This window comes from Schistocerca serialis, chromosome 3, assembly GCF_023864345.2.
Source record: "Schistocerca serialis cubense isolate TAMUIC-IGC-003099 chromosome 3, iqSchSeri2.2, whole genome shotgun sequence".
Taxonomy (NCBI): domain Eukaryota; kingdom Metazoa; phylum Arthropoda; class Insecta; order Orthoptera; family Acrididae; genus Schistocerca; species Schistocerca serialis.
Genome location: NC_064640.1, coordinates 517,647,317 through 517,658,136, shown reverse-complemented (window position 1 = coordinate 517,658,136; position 10,820 = coordinate 517,647,317). Strand labels below are relative to the sequence as shown.

The window sequence follows — 10,820 nt, the reverse complement described above, 5'->3', positions numbered from 1 at the left end:
ATTCCGCAACCACTCATCAGTGATGCAAATGCCCGCGACGTGGAAACGTGGTGTGGAAGCCATGAAAACTGGGCTATGGAGCAATGGAAGAAAGTTTCAAACTTCTGGCCGATGCAGGCTGCTTGCTGCCAAGAGTGAAACATAGTGCGCGTTCAATGATGATTTGGCCAGTCATGTCATGGTAACCCATGGGCCCCATGGTTACTCTGCAAGGTGACATTACTGCCAAGGTTTATGTTACCTTTTTGGCTGTGCATTTCCATCCCACGGTACAATGCCAGTTCCTCAATCGTGATGGTGTGTTTGAAGACAGGACCTCTGTTCACATAGTTCGCATCGTCCAGAACTGGTTTTGTGAGTACGAGGATGAATTATCGGATCTCCTCTTGCCACCACAATCACTGGGTCTCAATATTATTGTGCCTTTGTTGTTTTCTTTGGAGAGAAGAATGCACGATCGCTATCAGCCTCTATCATCGTTACTTGAACTTCCCGCTATTTTTCAGGAAGAATGGTACAAGATTCCATTTACAACCAAGCAGGACCTATACTTATCCATTCAGTGACAACTGGAAGCGGTTTTGAATGTCACCGTTTTCTTACACCGCTTTAGGCATAGTTTCTCGGGTGTTTTCTTATTTTTGTCCACCCCTGTACGAGGCTCATGGAGGAAGTTATAAGGAATCTATACATCAGAGCCACCATAGCAAACAATCTAGTAATTCATTCTTTATTAAAAAATAGGCTATCATTATGCTCCGATTTAAATTTTCTTATATCTATTCACTTCATACCTCCTATCAACGATCTCACAAAATTTCAGCTATACAGATGACGTTGGAATAGACATCCAACAAAACATCTACCTGAAGGCGAATTCATTCAGACGTCATATTTTAAGCAGCTGAATTAATATTATAAAACATTGTGATTGGGTCCAATTTCATCCAAAACAGAAACTCCTTCCTCAGTGAACACCTAGCAGACACAAATCTGAATGTTGCATTTTGTACGAAACAGACTAACCACAACAACTATGCAAAAATAGCTTGACATCACTCGCGACAGTTGCCTGGCAGATAAGAAACAATTGCACATATACGGAACAGGAACTAAATACTAGAAATAATATATTAAGTAAATTGGCAGTAACTGCCTGGGAAACATATGCAGTTATCTTACGCGCTGCCGCACAATCCCCAGCTTACTCAGCTGCATCAGTATGTTGCAGGAGCAGGAATACCAACAAAATAGATGTGCAGTACATCTAAATAATGCGGTATTAATTACAAACGGAACGCTGAAACTCGCACTTCTTGGCTCCACGCATAGGCCAACCTGATCTTAGATTACTCCAAGCAAGCTACACTAGAGACACTTCATCTGAAGATGTTGATGGGATACTGAATACTGATATTGATCTGTGAATGTGAAATGTTGTGTCACAGTTATTTTTTCGTTGAATTAGTGATTTGCAATAACCTTTTTGTTGGATTAATTTTTCATTTGTAAAGTTTGTAACTTGTTGATATTAGTTTACCATATACCAAATAATATATACGTAATTACCTATTTATACTGCTGAGAAATTAAGCTACATAAAAATGTCAGAAAGCGTGTATCACACTATCACGCCTCAGTGACATGGTGTACACGAAAGTTTGGCCGCTGCGGACCCATTCTGGTCTATGGACAGCGTCAGCCCATAATACAACGAAAATCACGACACTTCGGCGGCCAGACAAGGTATGTCGTGTCTCTGAATCAACATGAGTCACGAATCATCTGTCCAGATTCCAGTTTCCATCCTTCGAGTGTACGGTGGCGATGTCCTAGTGCCCATGTTGATTACTGTCACCTTTCAAGTACGGTTAGTTGAGGTACTCGTCTGCGTAAGTGGTTTATTTACCTTTTGGAGAGAAACGTTTAGCTTTTCATACGTTTTGTTTTTATTTCATTACTGGCTTAGCGAAGAGCCTAATGCACTTTGGAGATGATCTTTCTATGTGAAAAGGTTTCTTGCTCAAGCGATGAACTGTATTATAGGAAGCGACTGTAATATTAGACTGAAAACTTCATGGCGTCTATTGACAAATAGTGGGAGATACGTATTTTAATAGTCAAATGTCTGTCGACTGTCTGTAAAGTTGGCGGATAAACCTTACGAATCATGGCTAAAAAAACTACCGTCCTTAAAATTTTGCACCCGAAGTAATGACGACAGGGAAGCTGCGCTACCACACGTAAACTGAATGACACAACACTTATATCCCAGACGATATAAATAAGAAGAGATTGCCCAGGCTGCCAGTCAAGATAAATATTGATAGGCCGACGGATTGTCATATTAATTAATTCAATTGAAATATTTACTTACTCAATGCAGCTGTAAGTTGTTGGGTACGAGATAAACATTAACAGTCGTACAAGTACACAAGAGTTACTGGCATCAGTTAGCAGTATGAGGTTATTTAGGGTGACTGATTATCTTTAATGTGCCGAAAGCACCTGAATTTCATGTGGAAGACGGCTGCAGAATAAATCATACGACTAGTCTGAGTCAGCGCAGCTCACAAATGCCACTTAACTGGGGAAGGCTGCTCACAAGTTCTACTAAACTGTGGAAAATTTATTCGCAATTCTTGTACAGAAATCTGTCTACGATAAATAAGAAAACAACTCCCGTTTCAGAGCAGTTACGCAAATTGCATGCTGCGTGGAGCATAAAGCAGCGCAAAGGCTAAATGCGACACTTACATAAATAACCGCACCGGAACAACGCCAAACTACAGGTGGACACCTCTGCGTGGGCGCTGAACACATCGCTCCGCAGCCGCGAACACTGAAAACTAACTGCTAGACACCGAGTGTGTCGAACACCAGGTTCATTACCGAAGAGAGGCTAGTACGTACGTCCGCATACCTCGCTTGTCCCACGTAATACATGCGTGTGCGTTGCGCTGCAGACGGCAGCTGGGGCGGTACACGTCACAGCGCTCACTGCTGTATCCTGGGGGGCCTCGCCCAGTGACGTCAGAGGGTAGCGAAACATGCCAGGTGTTCCCCCCTTGTCGAGACTCAGACGGGTCAGCTACCCTCGTGCACGCCTGCCTCAACCGTTCGGCAGACATACGAAGGCGCCCATTCGCACAACTGTGAACAGTAGACACCAGACAACAAGCGGTCGCACCTAGAATCCTCCGTTGATCGAAGTTGCGCTTGACAGTCAGCCACCCCTATTTGTTCGAAGTCTATTACTGGCGAGAGCTGTCATTCCTCAATTGGAAATGACTAATGTCTTCATTTAATCGCTTTTATGCAGCTCAGCTCGTCACAGACAATGGTGGCTCGCCGGCTGATTCTTCAACTTCGCTCCGAATACAGGATAATTTTCAGTTAATAATTTATATACAATTAACTACTTTTACAGTCTGATTAAAATTGCTTGTTAGGTGACACTTCACGCCTTGGAATTAGTTTCCTCCCGTGAGAGCGCTCAACGTCACTCCCGATCCGTCCACCATTGCCGAACTGCCACAACAATTAGTTCATTCCCAATTCCTTTCTTTCTTGATGTGTTTGGATCCCGAATCCTGAGTGTGGCCCTTTTATTTCGTATTTCATCACACAATATAACCAAACGAAAAACAACAAACACACGCTCGCACACACATAACGATGGTAGCGAAATACACACGTTTCATACATGGCACAAGCCAAACACTACTGGATTATACTCACAGAGAGGGCTTACATTAGATAAGCTTCGCACGACATTGCGTGAAACCGAATTTTTGAAGGCTGTCAAATAATCGTTGCTACTGGGACACCAGAGTCATAAATAAAATAACCTTCCACAGCGTAATGACATAGGGTAGTGACTAGCGTCTAAACTGCACACGTAGAATGTCGAAGGTTCGAATCCTACTGACTGTGTCCGATTTTTGAGCAAAATTGCCTATAATGAGCAACCAAGTGCCAACCAGGACTTCTCATTGCTTGATAACGTTGCATCCCCTGTAACCAGTGTAAGGATGGTTTCAGACAGGCAATGAAAGCGAGAAATTACAGTTTACTTTTAGTGCTAAAACTGGAATTTTGCAGTGGAAGATGGCTATACAGGCAAATATATTATGAAATTTTTCTGTCTTCAGTTTGCTCGTAAAGGTTAGCCTTCAACGTCGTGAACAAAGCAATCGCGATTTTAATTCTACCTCAGATTGTTGATCGCCGTTTTCGCCTATACATCATACATTACGAAGTTGTGGTTAGGAAAGGACATGAGTTTAAATTCACGGCTACAAAACCCGTCGTCCACCGAAGTACAGTCCTTGGTCAATTCAAATCAGCTCTCGACACAGGAAGTCCCATTTCCGTCATACCTCACGGCGGCCGTTTCTAACATCGCGAAGAGTTACTCATTAACAGCATATATGAAGTGATTCGCCATGTTGATGGGTCGCCTATAACCAAGCGGTAGCCGGCAGCGGATGTGACAACACTGTATCGGCAAGTGACATACGTTAACTATCGTTTAATTTTAATCGGACTATAGTTTCATGCATTCATATATTCTTATTTCTCTAATAAACACTACAACCTGGCTTCTAAGGACCTCGCGTCTCTTGGATTTCCTGTCACACAAGGTTTTGATCAAATTGGAAAAAACATGTCCAAACACATTAAACTTAAAGTCGTATTAAGCTCTAGTCTTCCAGGACCTTGAGAAGGATTACTGCTTCTCTATTTTTCTGTTAGTGATTAAAGTAATGTCTGTAAATTAAACTAAAGTCTTACGTTTTCCAAACCAATGTACACCCTCGCAGCTGTGTGGACACGACACATCGTAGGATATTGCTACATTATTTACAAATTAGCAGAAGAAGGCATGGACACTTTCACTCCTGCGGAGCAAATAGTGAAGCGAATTATGTCTAATATCGTTAATAATTCAATGACATAATTTGTAACACCGTAGCTCTAAGGCTATACTGATTTATTGTGCTTTTTGTTTATTTAACATTCTGTAGTTAAACTGTTGTAAATATTATTTGACTGTATTAGTACCATAAGAGTGTTTGCTTTCTTCCTTTGTAAAAACTTTGATGTCATGGTTTGGTCATATGTAAGGTAGTGTCTCTATCAGTTAAAGTCTTTGCCTCATTTGGAGGGGACTAAACTTACTATATATAATTGTAATTTCTGTGTGAATAATTTTTTGTAGAAATACCAATATGTGTAACTGATCTATTTCATTTAAAGTGACTGTTTGTTGTTAAGTAAATTTCTGACCTTCGCTAAGGTCTTTTAACTATTTTGTGATATAAAACATAGTGTGGTTCCTCTCGGGAATGGAATCGTGCAGCACGCGCAAAATGTGGTTGGCATGGATAGAAAGGTGGAACCAAGAGTTAGTCTGGGACAAGATACCTACCGACCAACTGCTCATGTAAAAATTGTGTATTGTGCTGGTGCCGAGAGAGGCTTTTCGTGCCGTTTTCCAATGTGCCAAAGCCTCGGATGGATGGATAAATAGCTTGAAGTATTCTGGAATTGGTATCTTTCATAGCTACCAAGAAATGACAGAGTCCAGCATTTGTATCTGCAAATCCACCTACCAACATGCACTCGCCACCATATTGCGCAATCACTATAACGGAATAGAAGAATTGTAGAAATGTGCAGTGTAGGATCAGCTCATGTGGATGATTTATTTGTTTTCAGTTATAAGGTAAAAAAAAAGACTATTTACAAAAACTTCCCTTGATTTATCCTCTGTCACATATCCATTTAGGATTCTTCCCATGCTAAAGTGATTACCGAGTCTCCTTATTGAAAAAATATTAAAGTCCAGTGTTTTTCTAATTAATGCCTCTTGAATATAGTAAAAAGAAAGTTAAAGTTAATATGGAAAGAGAGTGTGCTGAAGTAAATGATGTTTGTTGAAAGTAATCTTGCAATCAGAACTGCTTTCCAAAGACTAAAACTAAATAATTGAATATAAAGCAGTAGAGTAGTTCAAACAGGCATTATAATAATTTTCTATTACTTCAAAACAATTAAAAGTTCTTTAAATTGAGGCTCATAAAGTTTTGCTTAGTTAATGATCACTGCAAAAGGTGAGTCAGTATCTTACAAGTATGTCAATTTTGTGACTCACAGCAGTAAAAGTTGAGAACTGCAATTGTAGAAAGTTATATACTCATGTTTCTAGAATGAAATTTTCACTCTATAGTGGTGTGTGCGCTGATATGAAACTTCCTGGCAGATTAAAACTGTGTGCCGGACCCAGACTCATGCTTGCTAAGTGATTGTTTCTCTTGTGTATTGAAATTGCATATTAATAGTGTAACAGGATCCACAGTTTGTCCACTGTGCTCATGATAGATAACAATTAACACAAAGACCACTTTCTATGAAAACAGTAACTTCTTTTATTCAGAGGACAGTGGGAAATAGTTTGCCAGTGATTTTTTTTTTTATTCCCATGTCAGTTAGAAAAGTAGTTGGTAAAAGAAAGACTAAACCTTCGCCCAGTTTATAATTTTGCAATGAACTCTATTCACATCTCGTGTCAGATAGGAAAGTGTTTGAATGGTGTGCTGACATTTGCCACGCCGAACATTTGCCACGATTTTACCTGCTACGAAGGGTTGGGTGCCTTGTCTCCTCCTCCTCCTCCTCCTCCTCATCCCTTACTGAGCCTTTCCGCTGGTTTACTTAACATACAACCAGAATCTCTTTGGATTTTCCGCCACATTTCTAGAGATAGTTTCGTTGTGGAAACTATTAAATGCATCTCGCATTGAAATCCACACCAAATTTCGAGCCTCAGTAAAACTTCACCAGTCTTGGAGATTTTGCGTTCGTCTAAATTATACTTGCCTTTTTCGGTGCTCCTGCAGCAGCTTTCTGTCGTGTTTTGTGTACCGTGGGGGATCAGTTCCGTCTCTTATTAATTTATTTGACATGAATCTCTCGAGTACTGTTGACACTATTTCTTTGAACTTTAGCCACATATGGTCTTCACTTACATAGTTTGGAAGGATTGGAGACCGTCTCTTAGAAGGACGTCAACCGAATTTTTGGTTGCTTTTATAAATAAATATATTTCGCATTAAGTTTTGGTGTATTTCTTTGTTACGGAATTGAGCCTCACTACGACTGTGTGTTCACTAATCCCTGTATCCGTCGTGATGTTCAGGATTATTTGTGGCTAAGAGGTCAAGTGTGTTTTCGTAACCATTTACAATTTGAATGGCCTCGTGAACTAATTATTCAAAATAAATGTAAGAAAAGCATTTAGAACAATTACGGAAGTTGTTTTCTATATACAATAGGGTCTGAAAATGTATTTTTGTCAACATACGGAAGGTAGATTGACAACTACAATTGTTTGAGTAGAGTACATATTTGTGAAGAGACTCAAGTTTTCTTTGAACTGTTCAGCAACTGTTTCATCTGAGACTGGGGGTCGGTACAGAGAGCCAGTTATTAATTTATTCCGGTTGTCGAATATAGCCTCTGCCCATACTAAGTCACAGGAACTATCTGCTTGAATGTCGCTCATGGGCTGGAACACACATTAAATTAATTTTCCTTAAGTTATGCTTCTTGTTTCTGTTGTAGTGCAGATCATTACAATTACGACTTTTCCCTCCAAAACCTAGGATGCTTTCTCTGTGACCCTGTAAATACCAGAGCTAAACAATGTAGAACAACAACGTACGTTACAAGCATAGCATTCTGTATTACTTCATTTCCTTATTTCTAACATTTTAAAATTTTTCATGGACTTTAGATGACATGTCAATCATAGATGTTCTTATCTCTATTTAGTGAACGTATTTTCAGTCATGTTTTGAACATTTTCCCGCTACACTTTACTAACTAATGTTTCGCCGCAAGGGATATCGCATTTTAGAGAGTAAATTAATATGGAGTATGTCGTTCTTCTTTTCAAACATTCACATACTAATTTCTTCTTTCCTTATTGTCTTTTGAGCACGCAGTTGTAGTAATTAAAGTAGGCACAAATGCAGTGATCAAAAAGAAATGATAAGCGTACATTCGCATTCTCTTCAGATCGTTCCTTGCTTCCATGGCGATGGACTGTTTCTATCGCAATCAGTAAGCGTGAAAGGAAGGTACCGTACAGACAGAGGGATCTATATTTATACTTGTCAGAACTTATTACATACTGACATAATCGACGTCATGTACTGTGCGGCTGGTCCCTGCTGAGGTTCGAGTCCTCCCTCGGGCATGGGAGTGTGTGTTTGTCCTTAGGATAAGTTAGGTTAAGTAGTGTGTAAGCTTAGGGACTGATGACCTTAGCAGTTAAGTCCCATAAGATTTCACACAAGTTTGAACATTTTTTTTTGACATAATCGTCGGTATTGCTTTCGTTTCCCAAAAGTTATAAATATTTCGATTTCGGAAAAGAAGCTCTGTATTTGGCCAAGATGTCGAAGAAGAAGGCCCCTTACGTACTGGTTGTATCGAGTAAGATGTGGAGACGGCGGTTTGAAAGCGGACAGAAGTAGTTCGAGGAAGGGCGTGCCTTACCTGAGGGATCCTACCTGGCGCAAGGGCAAGTGTGGCAAATGTCTGGCGCGGCAAATGTCCGGCGTGGTAAATGTCCGGCATTTGTTTGAAAAGTGATACTAAATCTATGTCCAATTTATGATTCTAAAGTGCACTTTAATAGTAATATTATTGAAACCATTCAGTTTGACCAAGCCTTGAAGGCAAAAGTGTATGTCATTATTTGTCGTACTTATGCAAATAGCTTTGTTCTTTTATAACTATTAGCACTTTCTTTAACGTCAACATCTGATAGTGACAGAGTTCATTGCACTTTTATGTGATAAAGTATATGCTGCGTCTATCCATTAAAGTTACTCATATCTATTTTCTTGAACAAGAATCCTTCTCTTGCCTAAATAGGCTGGCGACAGTTTTCTTTATTCTTTGAACAGTGTGGGTAGATAAAATATTATTTGTTACTGTTCAAATATTTACGTAATTCTGACTTTCACTTCCGACAAGTCATCTCCGTTAGGTACATAACGGTCAACACAACAAAATTCCTTTGAGAGGGTAACACTGCACTGCTGTTTTATACCATAATTGCTTTAACAAGTTCGCCGCTTTACCTCCGAGGATGTCTCCCGCAGTCGGAGACGAAACGTTTTATACTTCGACCACGGCCTATCAGCCCGGAAGTTATAAGTGAAGATTTAACAAGATAGTTTCATTATACGGTCTGCCTACAACATTAAGGTTATGGTATAGCAGTAGGAGTGGTAGTGTTATAAATTGCGTATAAACCCTTTCTGTGAGTAACAAGTACGGCGGCGATTGAAATACATGAGGCACTGGGAGTCGCACAGGTTATTGGAAAACGGTAGAAATTGGATTTATTGGGGGGCAATGAAAATTATGACCCTTCCCTATTTCTTTTCGGAAACTTTTTGTTGAGCAAGGATCTCCTTCTGACACTAGTAATAAATAAAGCTCTATGTAGTCAGAATGAGATTTTCACTCTGCAGCGGAGTGTGTGCTGATATGAAACTTCCTGGCAGATTAAAACTGCGTGCCCGAACGAGACTCGAACTCGGGACCTTTGCCTTTCGAGGGCAAGTGCTCTACCAACTGAGCTACCGAAGCACGACTCACGCCCGCTACTCACAGCTTTACTTCTGCCAGTACCTCGTCTCCTACCTTCCAAACTTTACAGAAGCTCTTCTGCGACCTTGCAGAGCTAGCACTCCTGAAAGAAAGGATATTGCGGAGACATGGCTTAGCCACAGCCGGGGGATGTTTCCAGAATGAGATTTTCACTCTGCAGCGGAGTGTGCGCTGATATGAAACTTCCTGGCAGATTAAAAGTGTGTGCCCGACCGAGACTCGAACTCGGGACCTTTGCCTTTCGCGGGCAAGTGCTCTACCAACTGAGCCACCGTAGCACGACCCACGCCCGGTACTCACAGCTTTACTTCTGCCAGTACCCCGTCTCCTACCTTCCAGACTTTACAGAAGCTCTCCTGCGAACCTTGCAGAACTAGCACTTCTGAAAGAAAGGATATTGCGGAGACATGACTTAGCCACAGCCTGGGGGATGTTTCCAGAATGAGATTTTCACTCTGCAGCGGAGTGTGCGCTGATATGAAATTTATGTAAAGTTTGGAAGGTAGGAGACAAGCTTCTGTAAAGTTTGGAAGGTAGGAGACAAGCTTCTGTAAAGTTTGGAAGGTAGGAGACGAGGTACTGCGAGAAGTAAAGCTGTGAGTACCGGGCATGAATCGTGCTTCGGTAGCTCAGTTGGTAGAGCACTTGCCCGCAAAAAGCAAAGGTCCCAAGTTCGAGTCTCGGTCGGGCACACACTTTTAATCTGCCAGGAAGTTTCATATCAGTGCACACTCCGCTGCAGAGTGAAAATCTCATTCTGGAAACATCCCCCAGGCTGTGGCTAAGCCATGTCTCCGCAATATCCTTTCTTTCAGGAGTGCTAGCTCTGCAAGGTTCGCAGGAGAGCTTCTGTAAAGTTTGGAAGGTAGGAGACGAGGTACTGGCAGAAGTAAGGCTGTGAGTACCGTGCGTGAGTCGTGCTTCAGTAGTTCAATTGGTAGAGCATTTGCCCGCGAAAGGCAAAGGACCCGAGTTCGAGTCTCGCTCGGGCACACAGTTTTAATCTGCCAGGAAGTCTCTATGTAGTCATCTGTGAGGGAGACTTACTACCTTCAGTTAAATGCTTTTGTCGTGGGTGGTGGGGACGTGAGTGTGCGCAGGAGTCTGAAACACAATGTGTGAGCAAG

General features: G+C 41.2%; 1 non-coding gene across 1 annotated transcript; it reads right to left on the bottom strand.

Annotated features, from left to right (window-relative positions):
* Positions 1–9,595: 9,595 nt before the first annotated feature.
* On the bottom strand, positions 9,596–9,672 carry Trnas-cga (transfer RNA serine (anticodon CGA)). The gene has a single exon. It is a non-coding gene; the product is annotated as a tRNA-Ser (tRNA).
* Positions 9,673–10,820: the final 1,148 nt, after the last annotated feature.